This window comes from Magnolia sinica, chromosome 6, assembly GCF_029962835.1.
Source record: "Magnolia sinica isolate HGM2019 chromosome 6, MsV1, whole genome shotgun sequence".
NCBI lineage: Eukaryota > Viridiplantae > Streptophyta > Magnoliopsida > Magnoliales > Magnoliaceae > Magnolia > Magnolia sinica.
Window position 1 is genome coordinate 39,320,636 of NC_080578.1, and position 14,314 is coordinate 39,334,949.

The following is a 14,314-nucleotide window of genomic DNA, read 5'->3' on the forward strand; positions in this document are numbered from 1 at the left end:
GAGAAATGAAAAAGATGATTTGGAAAGATAGAGGTGGAGGGATGTAGTGAATAGGAAAAGCAATGAAGAGATGGGATTCAAAGGCTTGGGAATGAGGATTTAAGAGTGAAAATGGGGTTTGAAGAGGATTAGGAAGGGTAGGTGGTTTAGAAATAGGTGGAAATGAGTAAGGGGGGAGGTGGGGTCATGTATGTGGACCTCCATGCATGGGAGGGGCCACACCATCAGGCCAGCGGCACTGTGTCACCGATCCCGCAGCACTGCCACGCCCCGCTGGACAGACCGGTGGTGCACCGCCGATCTCGCGGCGCCGCTACACCTCACTGGACATTTCGGTGGTAGCCACCCCCCTCCTGTCGTTGTTTACACTCTGTGGGGCCCCCTGGGCCCCACTAAACTCTTTATTTTAACTTTTAAATGAGTCAGGTCTACTTATCGTGGTCTAACAGGCATGCATTTGCATCTTTTAGATTCATCTCTGGTTTGAAACACGTCAACTGACGACTCAAATCCGTCAACCGCTGGCCCAGAGGCGACTTAGGTCACTACTCATGATCTAAGTCCCTCAGAACCTACAGTGCTCAGTCTCGTTTACCGGTGCAACCTTGGGATTCTAATATCGACTCTAAATTCCATCGCCCCCTTCTTAAGTCAGAGTGCGTCAGAGTGTGTCATGTTAACCTATTAGCCCAAGTCTAGTTTAATCAAATTCATGCTCTGATGCCAACTTGTAACGCCCTGAATTTTGAAGGTCGAGCAAAGCTTTACTCCTAAGATTCAAAACATCACTTATGCTTTATGGATGATGATATTCAGATTTCTTTCCTGTTCATGAGTTAAGCACGCATGGGATCATACTAGATAACACATCATCCTCTAGATTTAATTAAGCAAAGCAAGTGCGGAATTCTAAACATGTTTGTATCAGTATGCGAATGTTTCATAAGGTTTCTTCCAAAGTATAAGTATGTAACCGGGTTTAATATATACATACATCAATTCAAAATAGACAAAGTGTGGAAATGTAAATGTGTCTAACTAAGCCCAAGTGTCCTAGTGATCCTTGCGTAACGGTATGTAGCATAGATTAGCCCATCCGAGAGTTGGAAGTAGGAGAATTCCTCCACCTCATCCAAGAAGTCTTGCTTCAGAGCATAGACATCATCTGTACTTGCATCTACATCAGAGTCTGGTTGGTGTTTTAAAACACTATCCCAGATTGGGAGTGAGTGATCAACTCAGTGGTTCTATAAGGTAAAAGTTAAACATATTATCAAGTCAATCAAAGTTGTAAGGATAAAACAATCATAACAATCACTTCCTAACTACTCTTTTTAATGTACGAATGGGGGTGCAAGTAATGATGCATGCCCTCACCCATCAATGCTCCCTCACATGCGACTTTGACAGCTTATTTTGCATATGAAAACACTTCCTCAAACGGTGCAACTCCAATGCCTTTTTGGCACATCCTTAATAATGTAGTGTGATGCATGATCATGTTAGCCAAGTGATTAATTATGCTCATTCACACAGTAAGTTTGGGGAGCTAGGGTACCTCTGTTTATGTCATTGACCCAAATCGAACACTCCGCATCGAACAACTATAGTGGTCCTACTCCTGTGTTCTAGATCCATCTAGGTCTGTCACTCCCAGTTAAACACAATAGGCAAGTTGTAGGTTCATCACTCCTAGTCAAATGCAAACGATAGGAAAGTTGCAAGCTGTGCCCGCGGTCACTACTGGGAGGCTCGTCACCTCGGTGTAGGCCGACAGCACGAACACGGTGTCCCATACCACCATGCCCATCTCACGAGTCTTAGTTGCTCATTAGTCACTAGGGGGTGGCTCGTCACCCCAGCGTAGGCCCACAACTCGAACACGTTATCCCATACCACCATGCCTGGCTCATGAGTCTTAGTGGATCATGGTACCATGGTTAAAGTGGATCTTTACATTAGTGAGGGTACCTTAGATTCAAGCAGTCATGTCCATATATAGTAAACAAACAATAGGTCAATCGATTCATTAGGCAAGCTCGATTGGTACGGGCGCACGCTAACTTAATCGACATAAAGCGCATAAGTACCCCTCGTGGCCTAACCACTGTCAACAATCGTTGTGCGACTCAGATTCATCGAGTTTACCCAAGGTAGCAAGACTAATTCGGCCATTCAAATAAGGACTTTTACCGATTGCCTAGGCTACGTTTGTAGCCTCAATCATACTCAAATGCGGCTAACAACCACATGTAATATTTATCCCAACATTCAATAGACAATCCATGTGGATTTCTCATGTGGGCATTTCATCAAACACATAAACCATGCTAATACAACATGCATTTATCAATTGATTTCATAAAGGAAATTATACATATGCATAAGACAATAAAAATCCTATCTTAATACTCGTAGTAAATATAAATCATTAACAATTTTCTCATTTAAGCAATTTATCAATCATAAAGACTACATTATTTATAACACATGTTTAATCAATTCTTTATACAGAGAGATCATATTCATATAACAATGATGAATGCTAGATTAGAAATCATGGAGAGCACTAATCACTTTCTATTGCTCATTTAAACATTGCAACAAACACATAGGGTGCATCATTTATTTAGCACAGTTCATGGGTGTATCTCATACAGAAATCAATGCATTTAAGACAATACAGTAGCAATCAAGACAGACATAAATCATTAGCTGCCATGAAAGCATTGATAAACTGCAACCTAAGTGTTTATAGTCCGCACCTTTCATTAGTATGTTCGACTCGGACCCGGTCCAAATTCTACATTTTCAAAAATGGAACGTTGGGCACCTAAATGATGAAACTGGTTAGCTAGGTTGATGAAAAACTATCCGGGAGTTCTAAATCGATATTAGGGTTGGTATTTCTTACCCAAAATTGTAACCGAAAGAGGTTTGGTAGCGCAGCGGGGCGGTGATTAGGCACGTGGATTTTTGGAAGAAGTTTCCTACAGTGATCTCCTAAAATTTCTCTTCTCTCTTTCCTCTTTTCTCCTCTCTCTCCTTCTAGGGTTTGTGAAATTTGGATATGGGAGAGGGGGTGAAATAAGGGCTATTTATAGCTTCATATGTGATGCAAATGACCTCAGGGCCACTTTATACATGGTTTACACCCCGTGGGCAGCTGTTTCTGCCGAACGGGGCTTATAGGGAGGCCCACAACTCATGTACGTCATAGGGAACACTCCCTGACAATGGATCCTTGCTAGGACATGATTGCGGTGTGATCGGATAAGCCGATTGACTGTGAAAAACCTGTGTTGGATCAACGGTCATACGTGCCTAATTAGGGCCACGATTATACTAATAGGTGTAGGGAAATTTCCTTTCCCCATGGGTAAAGTTTGCCCACAAGCTAATGGTCTAAATTCTTCAACTTTACGTGAGAGTGAATGACCCAATTCACTTAAGTTTCAGTTCATTTTGTAAGGATATTCACGTTTCTCAGGCTCTTAACTCATGACTCAAGTTGGGCGTTACTGGACACTATCTGGGCTTGAATCCCGCGATGGCTGTCAAGCCCAGTAGGCAACCTAGTCCGTACTGTTCCGTCGACTGCCACGATCCTTCCCGTCGAATTTTGACAACCTGCGACCAATAATCGATGTTTGCACATGATCCTAAGCTATATCCTGTAGATTTGAGTCAGCTTAATCTGAGCCATGTACCATTGTGACCGCACTGTCACCGCGGTTCCAACGCCGCGTCTCGTGCGCCAACCCGATGCTTAGATCATAAGATGTGGACCGTGCATTATAATGGCTGTGGACCACATATTGCGGGATCCACCTATCCCATGTGGCACCAATCTCTAGGTAATCATGAGGGTGATGGATGACATCACCCTAGCTATAGCCACCTTACCCTAGCGATAGCCACCCTACCTTAGCTATAGCCACCCTCCCCCTAGCCTTCTTACAAACATTTATTGCTAGCCACCCTCCCTTACAAGTAATCATGGCCTACTTAAGCTACTCTCTCTCCTTACAACCCTCTCTCTCTCTCTCTCATTTCTCATCACTTTTCCCAAGCAAGATAAGAGGCTCATGTCCAAGCTCCTCCAAGAGAGAAAAGTGATATTGGTGGCCCACTTCTCATCCCAAAAATCCTTCATCCAAGCCATCCACTTCTCATCTCCCTCCATCAAAGTGAAGCACAAGGAGATCGGCTTTCCACCAGACCAAGAAGATTGACAGTGGGTGCTTATTAGGATAGATTTTCATGTTTTGATGATGGGCCAAGTGAGGCCTACCGATTGATGGTGTGGATCTCACTTTGGACCCTTGATGTGGCCGCTGGACCACTTTGATCCTCATGATCATTCCATGATGGGGCCATTCTCCATGGACCCTATCATGATGTTTATTTTCCATGTATGGATAGGGTCATCTAGACCTTACATTTGGTGGAGAAAGGATCTCCACCGTTGAATCTTTGATTTGGTGAGCCAACATGTATTGGGACCCACTTGATGTAGGATTGAATGCAAAGGAGGGCTCATAGTGGCGGAACCCTCCATCACACATGTCCCACCCTCTCTCTCTCTCTCTTTCCCTCTCTTTTCCATATATTTTTGTGTATGATGATGTGTTTGCGTGGCCCACTCGGATGGCCCCCACTTTCATATATGTATTTCCCATGCCCTCCAACCCCTTCTTTGGTGGCCTACATCCATAGGTGGGGCCCACCTCCATGTACGTATTATGTCCAGACTGTCCAGCATCTAGGGACGCTGGACGTTGAATGGAAAAACACAAATATAAGCTTAGTTTAAGACACATTTGGGGTGGGCCACTTGTGTAGGCTCCACATTGATGTATGAGTTCAATCCATGTCATCCATCCTATTTACCAACTCATTTTAGGCGTTGACCCGAAAAATGAAGTCCATCCGATCTTTGGGCAGGCCATAACATGTAAAATAGTGGTTTCTCCCATTGAAAGTCACCCTGACATTTTTTATGCGCCGAAAAACATCGGTTATTGGACTCGTTCTGACGGTCTTGAGCCATAGAGTGCAATGGACAGGCTGGATTCAGCTGATGCTGGCCCCATACATGAAAAACTGTAGAAAAACTCTTTAAAAAAAAATATCAATGCAGCAGGCACTGCTGCTGCCAAAGGCGCATAGGCAGCCCCTGCCACATGGAGGCAGGAGGACAGCTAGGCAAGGACCCACAGTCCCAGCTGTGGGCCCCACCATGATGTGTATTTGTCATCCAATCCGTTCATTTGGTGGGCCCCTTCTTGAAGTGGGCCCCCTCCAAAACTCAGCTCCATCGGGAACTCATGTGGCCCACATCACAGGAAATAATGGGATTGAATGGCTACCATTGAAATCTGTTTGGGTGGCCCAGAAGCTTTTGGTCAATATAAAATTTGTTTTCTTGTCTATCGAAGTCTGTGCGACCTTATCATCAGGTTGGATGGAAAGCAAACGTTATGGTGGGCCCCATGTGGGACCCACAATGATATATGTGTTTTATTCCCACTGTCTAGGCAGACGGTGGAGCCTACACTGATGTATGTGTTCTATGTGCAGCGTCCACAACTATGGACGGTGAAAGCCCACCTTGGGCTATGTATGTATCCACACTGTCCACTGCTGGACGGTCAGTGGGACCCACCACGATGCACGCATTGTATCCATTCCTTCCACCCATTTTGAGAACCCATTTTATGGCTTATGGCAGGGGCTAATGAAGGAGTCAGATCCATAGTTCAAGTGGATCCCCACCACTATTTGGAGTGCGGTCTAGTTGATCCTTGGATATGATTCATTTATATATATATATATATATATATATATATATGTATATGTATATCTATACATGTTAATGTATTTGTGGTCGTCCATTGAGGCCCACCTTGGTATATGAATGAGGCCCATTTTAATTTATTTATGGCCATCCATCGAGGCCCACTTTGGTATGTGGATGAGTCCCACCATGATGTATTTGTGGCTTGTTGTTGAGGCCCACCTTGATATTTATAAGGCCCATGTGATGGGGCCCATATCGATATATTTGTGGCCGTTGTTGAGGCCCACCTTTATATGTATAAGGCCCATGTGATGGGGCCCATATTGATGTATTTGTGGTTGTTGTTGAGGCCCACCTTGATATGAATGTAAGGCCATGTTATGTGGCCTATTGTGTTGTATTCAAGGCCCATGGGTTATGGCCCAGTGTAATGTGCACAAGGCCCATTAACGCGGCCCACTTGATTTATATAAGGCCCATATGAGGCGGCCCATTTGATGTATCTAAAGCCTATGGGTTGAGGCCTAATAAGATGTATATAGGTCCATTATAATGTGTGATTCCATATGGTTTGTGTAATGATATTTTATGGCGGGCCATGCCTTGGGAGCAATGTTGGTTTGACGTCCACGTTGTAAGAATAATGTTGGTTAAATCTCCGCATTATAACTCTCCCTAGGGCCCATTTGTAGGCCCATACTTGTTGATGGTTCACCACTTTGTAACATGCTTAGTATATCTCCATGATTCATGCCCATACGCATCATCTGTATGCTTGATATGAGGAATGTTTGATCATTGCATAAGCCGTTGGGCTGAGGCATTTACGGGACTCCTTATGAGATGGAGTGCCCCACATGAGCGCGTGGTACGCGCGAGATTGCTGCATGACTGACAGTGTGACTCATGCATTTCGCATTGTGTGTCATGATTAACTACACGCCCTAGCGACATCAGGGTCGTGCCCTCCACAGGCACATCGTGGATGGTTGTATAGGATACCGAAAATATTAGCTCTAGCATTATGGGCACTTAGGATGTCCTTAGGTGAAAATCTCAAAACTTTTTTGGTAGCAGGAAATGCTCCAATGTCTAGACTGAGTGGATACACGAGCGCCCGAGTGCCGAATACCAGTAGGCCGTGTATCCTACTGTGTCGTGGTCGGTTGGAAGGGGGTGTGGCCTTATTCGCTCGAGTGAGGGGGTATAAGCTATGTTGAGTTTGACCAGCTCACAAATGAGTCTGCTATCTACGAGCCGGGTAGGTATTAGCAGACTACTGGTCAGGCGAATAGTGTGGTCTCTTCCACTCACTCGACTGTGCAGCTAGGGAGGAGGTAGTTAGTATGAGGTGTATTAGACCCCGGTGATATCCAGAGAGGAACTGTACTGATATGTGTACTTGATGAGTACTGGCATGCTTGCTTTGCATCTTGCATATGACATTGGCTACATAAGCCTCGCATTGCATGGCTTTGGTATGGCTGATAGCATTCATGCCTTACATCACATAGTTTTGGTACTGCTGATAGCATTCATGGACTTACCGCATATTTCTGCATTACTCTGATATTATATACTTGGAACTCGCCTTACGCACACACTTACACCACCCTTTAAGCTTTTGTAAGCTTATGCACGATCGTTGCGTGTAGTTGTCATTGGACAGTAGCAGCGCTGAGGCAGGAGCGCGTACCAGACTATTTTGGAGCATTTGATCACCCTGTATTTTTCCTTTTCGCATTGTACTTCAAGTTTTTGACATAGTGGATATGTGGTGATGTTGTTTTCTGACTTGGTTATGCTTGTGGTTATGCTACATTACAAAAAAAAAATAATTCATACTGAAAAACCTCCTTGTATGATCCCAGGATCGGAATCTAGCGTATGGGAGCTGGGAGCCGAGAATGGGGTACTACGGAGGCTGTCGGCACCGGATTCGGCGATCAGGAATTTTGTGAGCCCATTTTCTGAGTTTGGGGTGTGACACTATTTGGGCTTAAATCCCGTGATGGCTGTCAAGCCCAGCAGGATGGACATCTTCCTATAATTTCACGGCCATCAGACCCTTCACGTGGGATCTAGGTCCATTACCGAATTTTAACGTACTCCCGAGAGCGACATGCCCTTGGGATTTCTCATAAGTCTTATGATGACATTGAGCCAGTGGAATCCCTGGTTCTAAACCTTCCCATTTGTGAAATGGTGGCCCAAGATTAATCCACCGATTATTGAGGACTTAACTAAATCCAGTCTAAATTATACAACATGAGGTGGTCCTTGGGTAGTTCTGCCTAAGGTTATACTCGAGTCTTTGTATAGCTTTTTTCGGGACGTTACACACTTTCTCTCTTTCCCTCTCATTTCTCCCTTCTCTCCTTTCATTTCTCTCTTTCCCATTGCAAGAGGTGGGACATCCTCACCATTCCAGCCCCTTCTCCTCCTTTTTTCTCTCAATCCTTCCATTGAAAACCCATCTCACCCATTGATCTTGCTTCCTTGGAGCACTAGGAGCTAGAAGATATAGTTCTGGTGGAGATCCATGGTGGGTGCTCCCCTATTTCATGCAATATACTTTTCATTGTGTAGATCTTCTTCTTCTCTCATTTGAAAAGTGTAGGACCCACCAATCAATGGTGAAGATCCTACACAATCCCTTTGATGTGGCCAAATGGCCCATCTTATGCATGCATGTCCTATGCATGAGGTTTCTCCTTGATGGACCCCATCATGGAGATTTCTCCTAATTCCGTAGCATGATGGGTCATCTAGACCCTTGCATCATGGTTGGGATGTGGTCCTTCCATAGTTGATTTTGGACCAGATTTTGGGACTGTTTAGGGGCCTATTCATACCCATCAAATATATTTTTCTGAAAAGAGGTGGCCCGCCCATGATAGGACCTACCTACAAATTTTGGGGCCAACGGACCACTGAGCAGCCTTTGGCAAGGGCTGGACTGGCCCACTAGGCTGGACGCCCAAGGCTGGGACGTCCAGCCATGGCTGGCCGTCCACCTTGTTTTGGCCCACCTTAATGAATTTTGTATCCACATCATCCCTACATAATGTGGTCCACATGGGATGTGGCCCACTTCCCTAGGGGACGTCCACATGTGGGGCTCCCTTTTATATATTTTAGGAGCCATCATCCAGGCCCCTATGACCGCACACTCAAGGACGCCCAAGCTTATTGGGCTGCTGCTAGACCTCCGGTCCAGCAGCATGGTCCAGTTGATATATGTGTTGTATCGACTCCCTTCCTCTTGTGGGACCCATTGTGACATGTATGGGTCACCAGGCAGTAAGAATTTCACTTAAAATAAATTATTACTAGACTCCATTAGGCCCAGAAAGTGGATGGGCTGGAATTTCAGCAATAGGCCCAAAGTTGCTGCCCATAATTGTATGTTTTGAGGTAGCATGGCCCACTAGATTTGCGGATGTTTGCAGAAACATATTGCCTTATTTTCCCTCCATGTTTTGGGCTTAATTAGTGCACACTTGAATGGGCACCGCAGTTGGGTTTTTATTGGATCAATGTTCATATCTATTTATTGGACTTTTTAGTCCCATTTGTCCTAGAACTTTCTAGATAGGCCCCTTGACCTTTGGGCCTATATTTTTCTACTTATTTTGATGGTTTTGTGGGTTATAATATGCAACTAGTTGGGCCCTTGGTTGCCCACCAAAATAACCATTGTACTTGGGCCAAGTTGTGAGGCCTTACTCACTTGAATTAAGTATAAGGATTGCTATTTTGGTTGGATTACCGGGCTGCACATTAGGACCACCACAATATGTGGGTTTATGACCTTTATGGTTAGGCCCAAACCTTGCTTGAGGGCCCACCATATTGCCTATGTGTAGGGCTTGGTGTTTAGCCCACTAGGCCATGGATTGCTTAGGCCTTGGGCCTTGTTTCTTATTCGAGTAGTGGCGGGCTACCTTTTGGGACCCAGTTGAGGTTAGATGTCCTCCTTAGTGACCCTAAGGTAAGCCCATGGGTTGCTATGGGTGGTTTAAGGCCCACAATAGACCCTCGATAGGACCGCTTATTCGTTTAGGCTTATATATTGCCCTCCTTAGCTTTGTGGGCTACCCTAAAGTATTAGGCCCCCACTAGAGGATTGTTCCTTAGAGTATATGTCTATATACCTAGACTTAGTCCCTCCTTGGGAAGGAGGAGTGTATTTCACGTCATCTTCGCCGTGTGGCACATCTAGCTCATCCTCATGACCCATATGCATCATGGTATGATTGAATTTCATTATGTCTGGTCATTAGGTTGATATGATAGAGGGATGGAGTTCCCCTCTTGTGCACATTGAGTGCTTAGAGCTAGTGCATGATTGGTATGCATGATTCATGCATTTGGCATCACATCTCATGGATATTATTGCCCTTGCTTCATCAGGGCCTTGCCTCCACAGAGGTATTCGTGGATGGCCGTATGTGGACACCAGAAATATATCATTTGAGCATTTGGGGTGCATAGGATATCCCTGGGTGGAAGCCCCTAAACCTTTAGGTACCTAGAAGATGCATTAATGCCGTGATCGAGTGGAAATTTTGCTCAAGTGCCTTACACCATTAGGCTGCATCTCCCACCATCGTGTAGTCAGTTCAGATGGGATGTGGCCTTATCCGCCTGAGTGAGTGGGCATTACTAGGCTGAGTTTGACCAGCTCGTGAGTGGGTTCGCTACCTTCGAGGCTTGCTGGTGCTTGGCTGACCACGGGCTGGTAGTGTGGTCTCTTACACTCATTTGATTGTGCGGTCTTGAGAGCGGCAGTCATCCTGTATTGCATTAAACCCTGATGATATTCCTTATGATGGAATTGTATTGGATATGTGGACTGGTTATAAGCATTGACATTACTTCGCATTACATTTGTATCAGCTGTATAAGCCTTATTGCATTGCATAGCCTTGATATAGCTTACTGTATTCATGGCTTAGCCTTAGTAAGGCTAGTGATATTGGCATTGATCATGTTTCCCTTCTGTATCTCCTATTATTCCTTTGTGGACCATTATCACACACTTTCATCACTCTTTAAGCTTTCTATAAGCTTATGCATGATTGATACGTGCAAGAGATCCTAGGTCAGTGTCGTAGTAGCAGAGCTTGGATAGGAGTTGAGTCGAGGATCTAGTGTTGCAGATCTTCTTTCCTTCTTCTTTGGTCATCAAATGTATTTCCTTTCAGCCTTGTATCTAAAGCTCAAATTTATAGTGAATTTTATAATGTGCCCTTTATTATTTCTGATATTTATTTGTTGTGATCTTGGGTATGCTCGTATTGAAATAGATATACGGTAATGAAATCCTCCTTATAGGATCCCAGGATCGGAATCTGTCTCAGGAGCCGAGAATGGGGTACTTGGAGGCTATCGCGGCTAGAACTGGCTATCGGGTTCCTTGTAAGTCCAGTTATCTTGTTTAGGGCTTGATAAGAATTGATATCAGAGCATAGCAAGTAATACTGGACAAGTAGTGTCCCGAGAGCTTTTTCTTTTGTTTGAGGCTGCAATATTCTGACCCTATGCATTGTCATCCTTTTTTTCTATAGATGATGCTGCCCAAGCAGGGTGCTCGTGGCTGTGGTGCCCCTGGCCGTGGTTCTCATCCTACTCCGGTGACCCGTTCGACTTGAGCGCACCCCGCTCCCATCTTAGAGGATCCGATTCCTGAGGTTCTGTTTCATCCACTTGTTGCGCCTATTCTTCTAATTACTCCCGTTCCCCCGCCGGTTCCCCTATCTGAGCCTGCTGTTCCGGTTATAGAGGCTCCAACTCCATCAGCCACACTCATGCCACTCCTGCATTCTCGACGGTGCCAGTTGGAGCTAAGCATTTTTAGTAGTTGATGCAGCTTGTCACTGCTGCGTTGCAGACTCATCAGCGTGCAACTGTCCCAATTCCTGAGCATACCGATTTGTCACGCACTAGCGCTATTTCTAGAGAGTTCAGGTAGCATGACCCTCTAAGATTTAGAGGTGAGCCCGACCCTTTTGCCGTCGAGGCTTGGCGCATAGAGATAGAGTGGATTTTTGACACGATGCAGTGTTCGGCTGACCAGCATATTTCTTTGGCAACCTTTCTTCTTCAAGGTGAGGCTTGTCATTGGTGGTCATCTGTGTCGAGGATGGCCGGGGCCAATTTCGTTTGGTCGTGGGAGGAATTTGTGGTCCGCTTTGACCAAAAGTTCTTCCCTAAGCATGTTCAGGAGAAGAGGGCCATGGAGTTCGAGACTCTGGTTCAGGGTGATATGACGATGTCACAATATGAGGCTGGTTTCTTGGCATTGTCTATGTTTGCTCCTTATCTCATCAGTGACGAGAAGATGAGGGCTCACCGTTTCCAGAGCAGCTTGCGTCCTGCTCTCCATAGTAGAGTAGTGGGCCATTGCCTAAGGACATTTGATGATGTCATGTACAGAGCCTTAGTGTACGAGGAGGACTAGGCCATGACCCAGAGATCGCGAGAGCAGAGTTCTAGCAGAAACCAGAAGAGGAGAGAACTAACTGGCAGTTCCCATCAACACCAACAACAGAGAAGGAGGGGCGAATCTGAGTTTAGACCGCCCGCGGCTCAGACAACAGCTTCATCATCATCAGCTCAACCACCTGGTCCATCTTCTGGCCCTTTTTTCAGTATTTTCTATGGTTGTGGGTAGATTGGGCATCGGAGGGGAGATTTCCCTCTCCCCTTGTAGCAGAAGAGCTCACTGCAGTTGCCTCCTCCTCAGCGTCAGCAGCAACATCAGCAGCGAGCGCAGCTTCTAGCTCCCACTCCTAGGGCTCCTCCTCAGCAGAAAAGGCAGTCAAGCAGGCCTCCATAGTGACCACAGCAGCAGCAGCAGAGGGGATATGCACCTCCCTAGTCTTTGGGATGAGTATACATTATCGCTCAGTAGGTGCAGACTCAGGATTCACAGTCTTCCAGCTTATTTCCTTTGCCATCTCAGGGCAGATTCTATCCCGCCCAATAGGTGAATGGCCAGGACCCGTAGTCATCGACCGGCGGAGTTGTCGAGGGTATTCTTCTTATTTTTTCTTACATGACCCATGTCTTCTTTAATTCTGGTGCTTCTCATTCCTTCGTGGCCGAGCAATTTTGCCGATCAACCAGCATTCCATCGGAGTCCACGTCTAAGGCCTTGGCCGTTTCGACTCACATGGGGAAGTCTGTTGTGTTGAGTCGTTGTTGCCCTTCTTACCCGATGTTGGTGGGTGAGATGTTCCTTCCCACTGATTTGTTTGTATTGCCAATGGTAGAGTTTGATTTTCTTGGGTATGGACTGGCTTGCGGAGTATTATGCCATCTTTTATTGTGCCGCCAGGACAGTCATGTTTCACATTCCCAGCTTGCCAGTGTTCCAGTTCATCACCGAGCCCAGAGGAGAGCTGTTGTCGAGTTTATTAGCTTGTGTTGTCAAGGATTTTGTGGCCAAGTGTATTGAGCAGCTGCTAGTTGTTTGTAAGTACTCAGATGTATTCCAGGAGATCCCAAGTTTAGCGCTGTGTTGGCAAATTGAGTTCTAAATAGATTTGGTACCCGGTAATGTGCCTTTCTCGAAGGCCCCTTACCGGATGGCACCGTTGGAGTTGAGGGAACTGTAGGAGTAATTAGATGAGCTCTGGAAGTTGGGTTTTATTCGTCTTAGCAGTTCATCTTGGAGAGCCCTGGTATTGTTCATGAAGAAGAAGGATGGCTCGTTACGCCTTTGTATGGATTACTGCGAGCTCAATAGAGTCACTATCAAAAACCGATACCGCTTCCATGTATTGATGATTTGTTCGACTAGTTGCAGGGTGCACAATTCTTTTCCAAGATAGACGTGCACTCCGATTACCATCAGATTCGAGTCTGAGAGGATGACATTCCGAAGACGGCATTCCGGACACGCTACAGTCACTTCGAGTTCCTAGTCATGTCGTTCGGACTGACTAATGTGCCCACTGTATTTATGCAGCTGATGAACAAGTTCTTTTAACCTTTCCTCAATCAGTTCACGGTGTTGCTTATTGATGATATTCTTGTATATTCGAGGACCTAGGAAGACCATATCGAACACTTGTAGATTGTACTAGAGACCCTCCGTGTCCACCAGATGTATGCGAAGCTGGAGAAGTGTGAGTTCTGGCAGGAGGAGGTAAAATTCCTCAGTCATGTGGTGACGAGGGAGGTTGTCGCTGTGGACCCCTCGAAGGTTGATGCAGTGTGTCAATGGGGGCAGCCCACGAACGCATTCGAGATCCATAGCTTCCTTGGTCTTGAGGGATATTATCGTTGGTTTATCGAGGGTTTCTCCCATATTGCAGCACCACTGGCCTAGTTGATGTAGAAGGGCACCGAGTTTGTTTGGAGTGACGTCTGTAAGGAGGCATTTATGGACTCATGTCCTCTCCTGTTCTTACTCTTCCTGATGGGAGTGAGGGTTTTGTTGTATTTACCAATGCCTCCAAAGTTAGCTTGGGTGATGTCCTGATGCAGCATGGGAAGCCA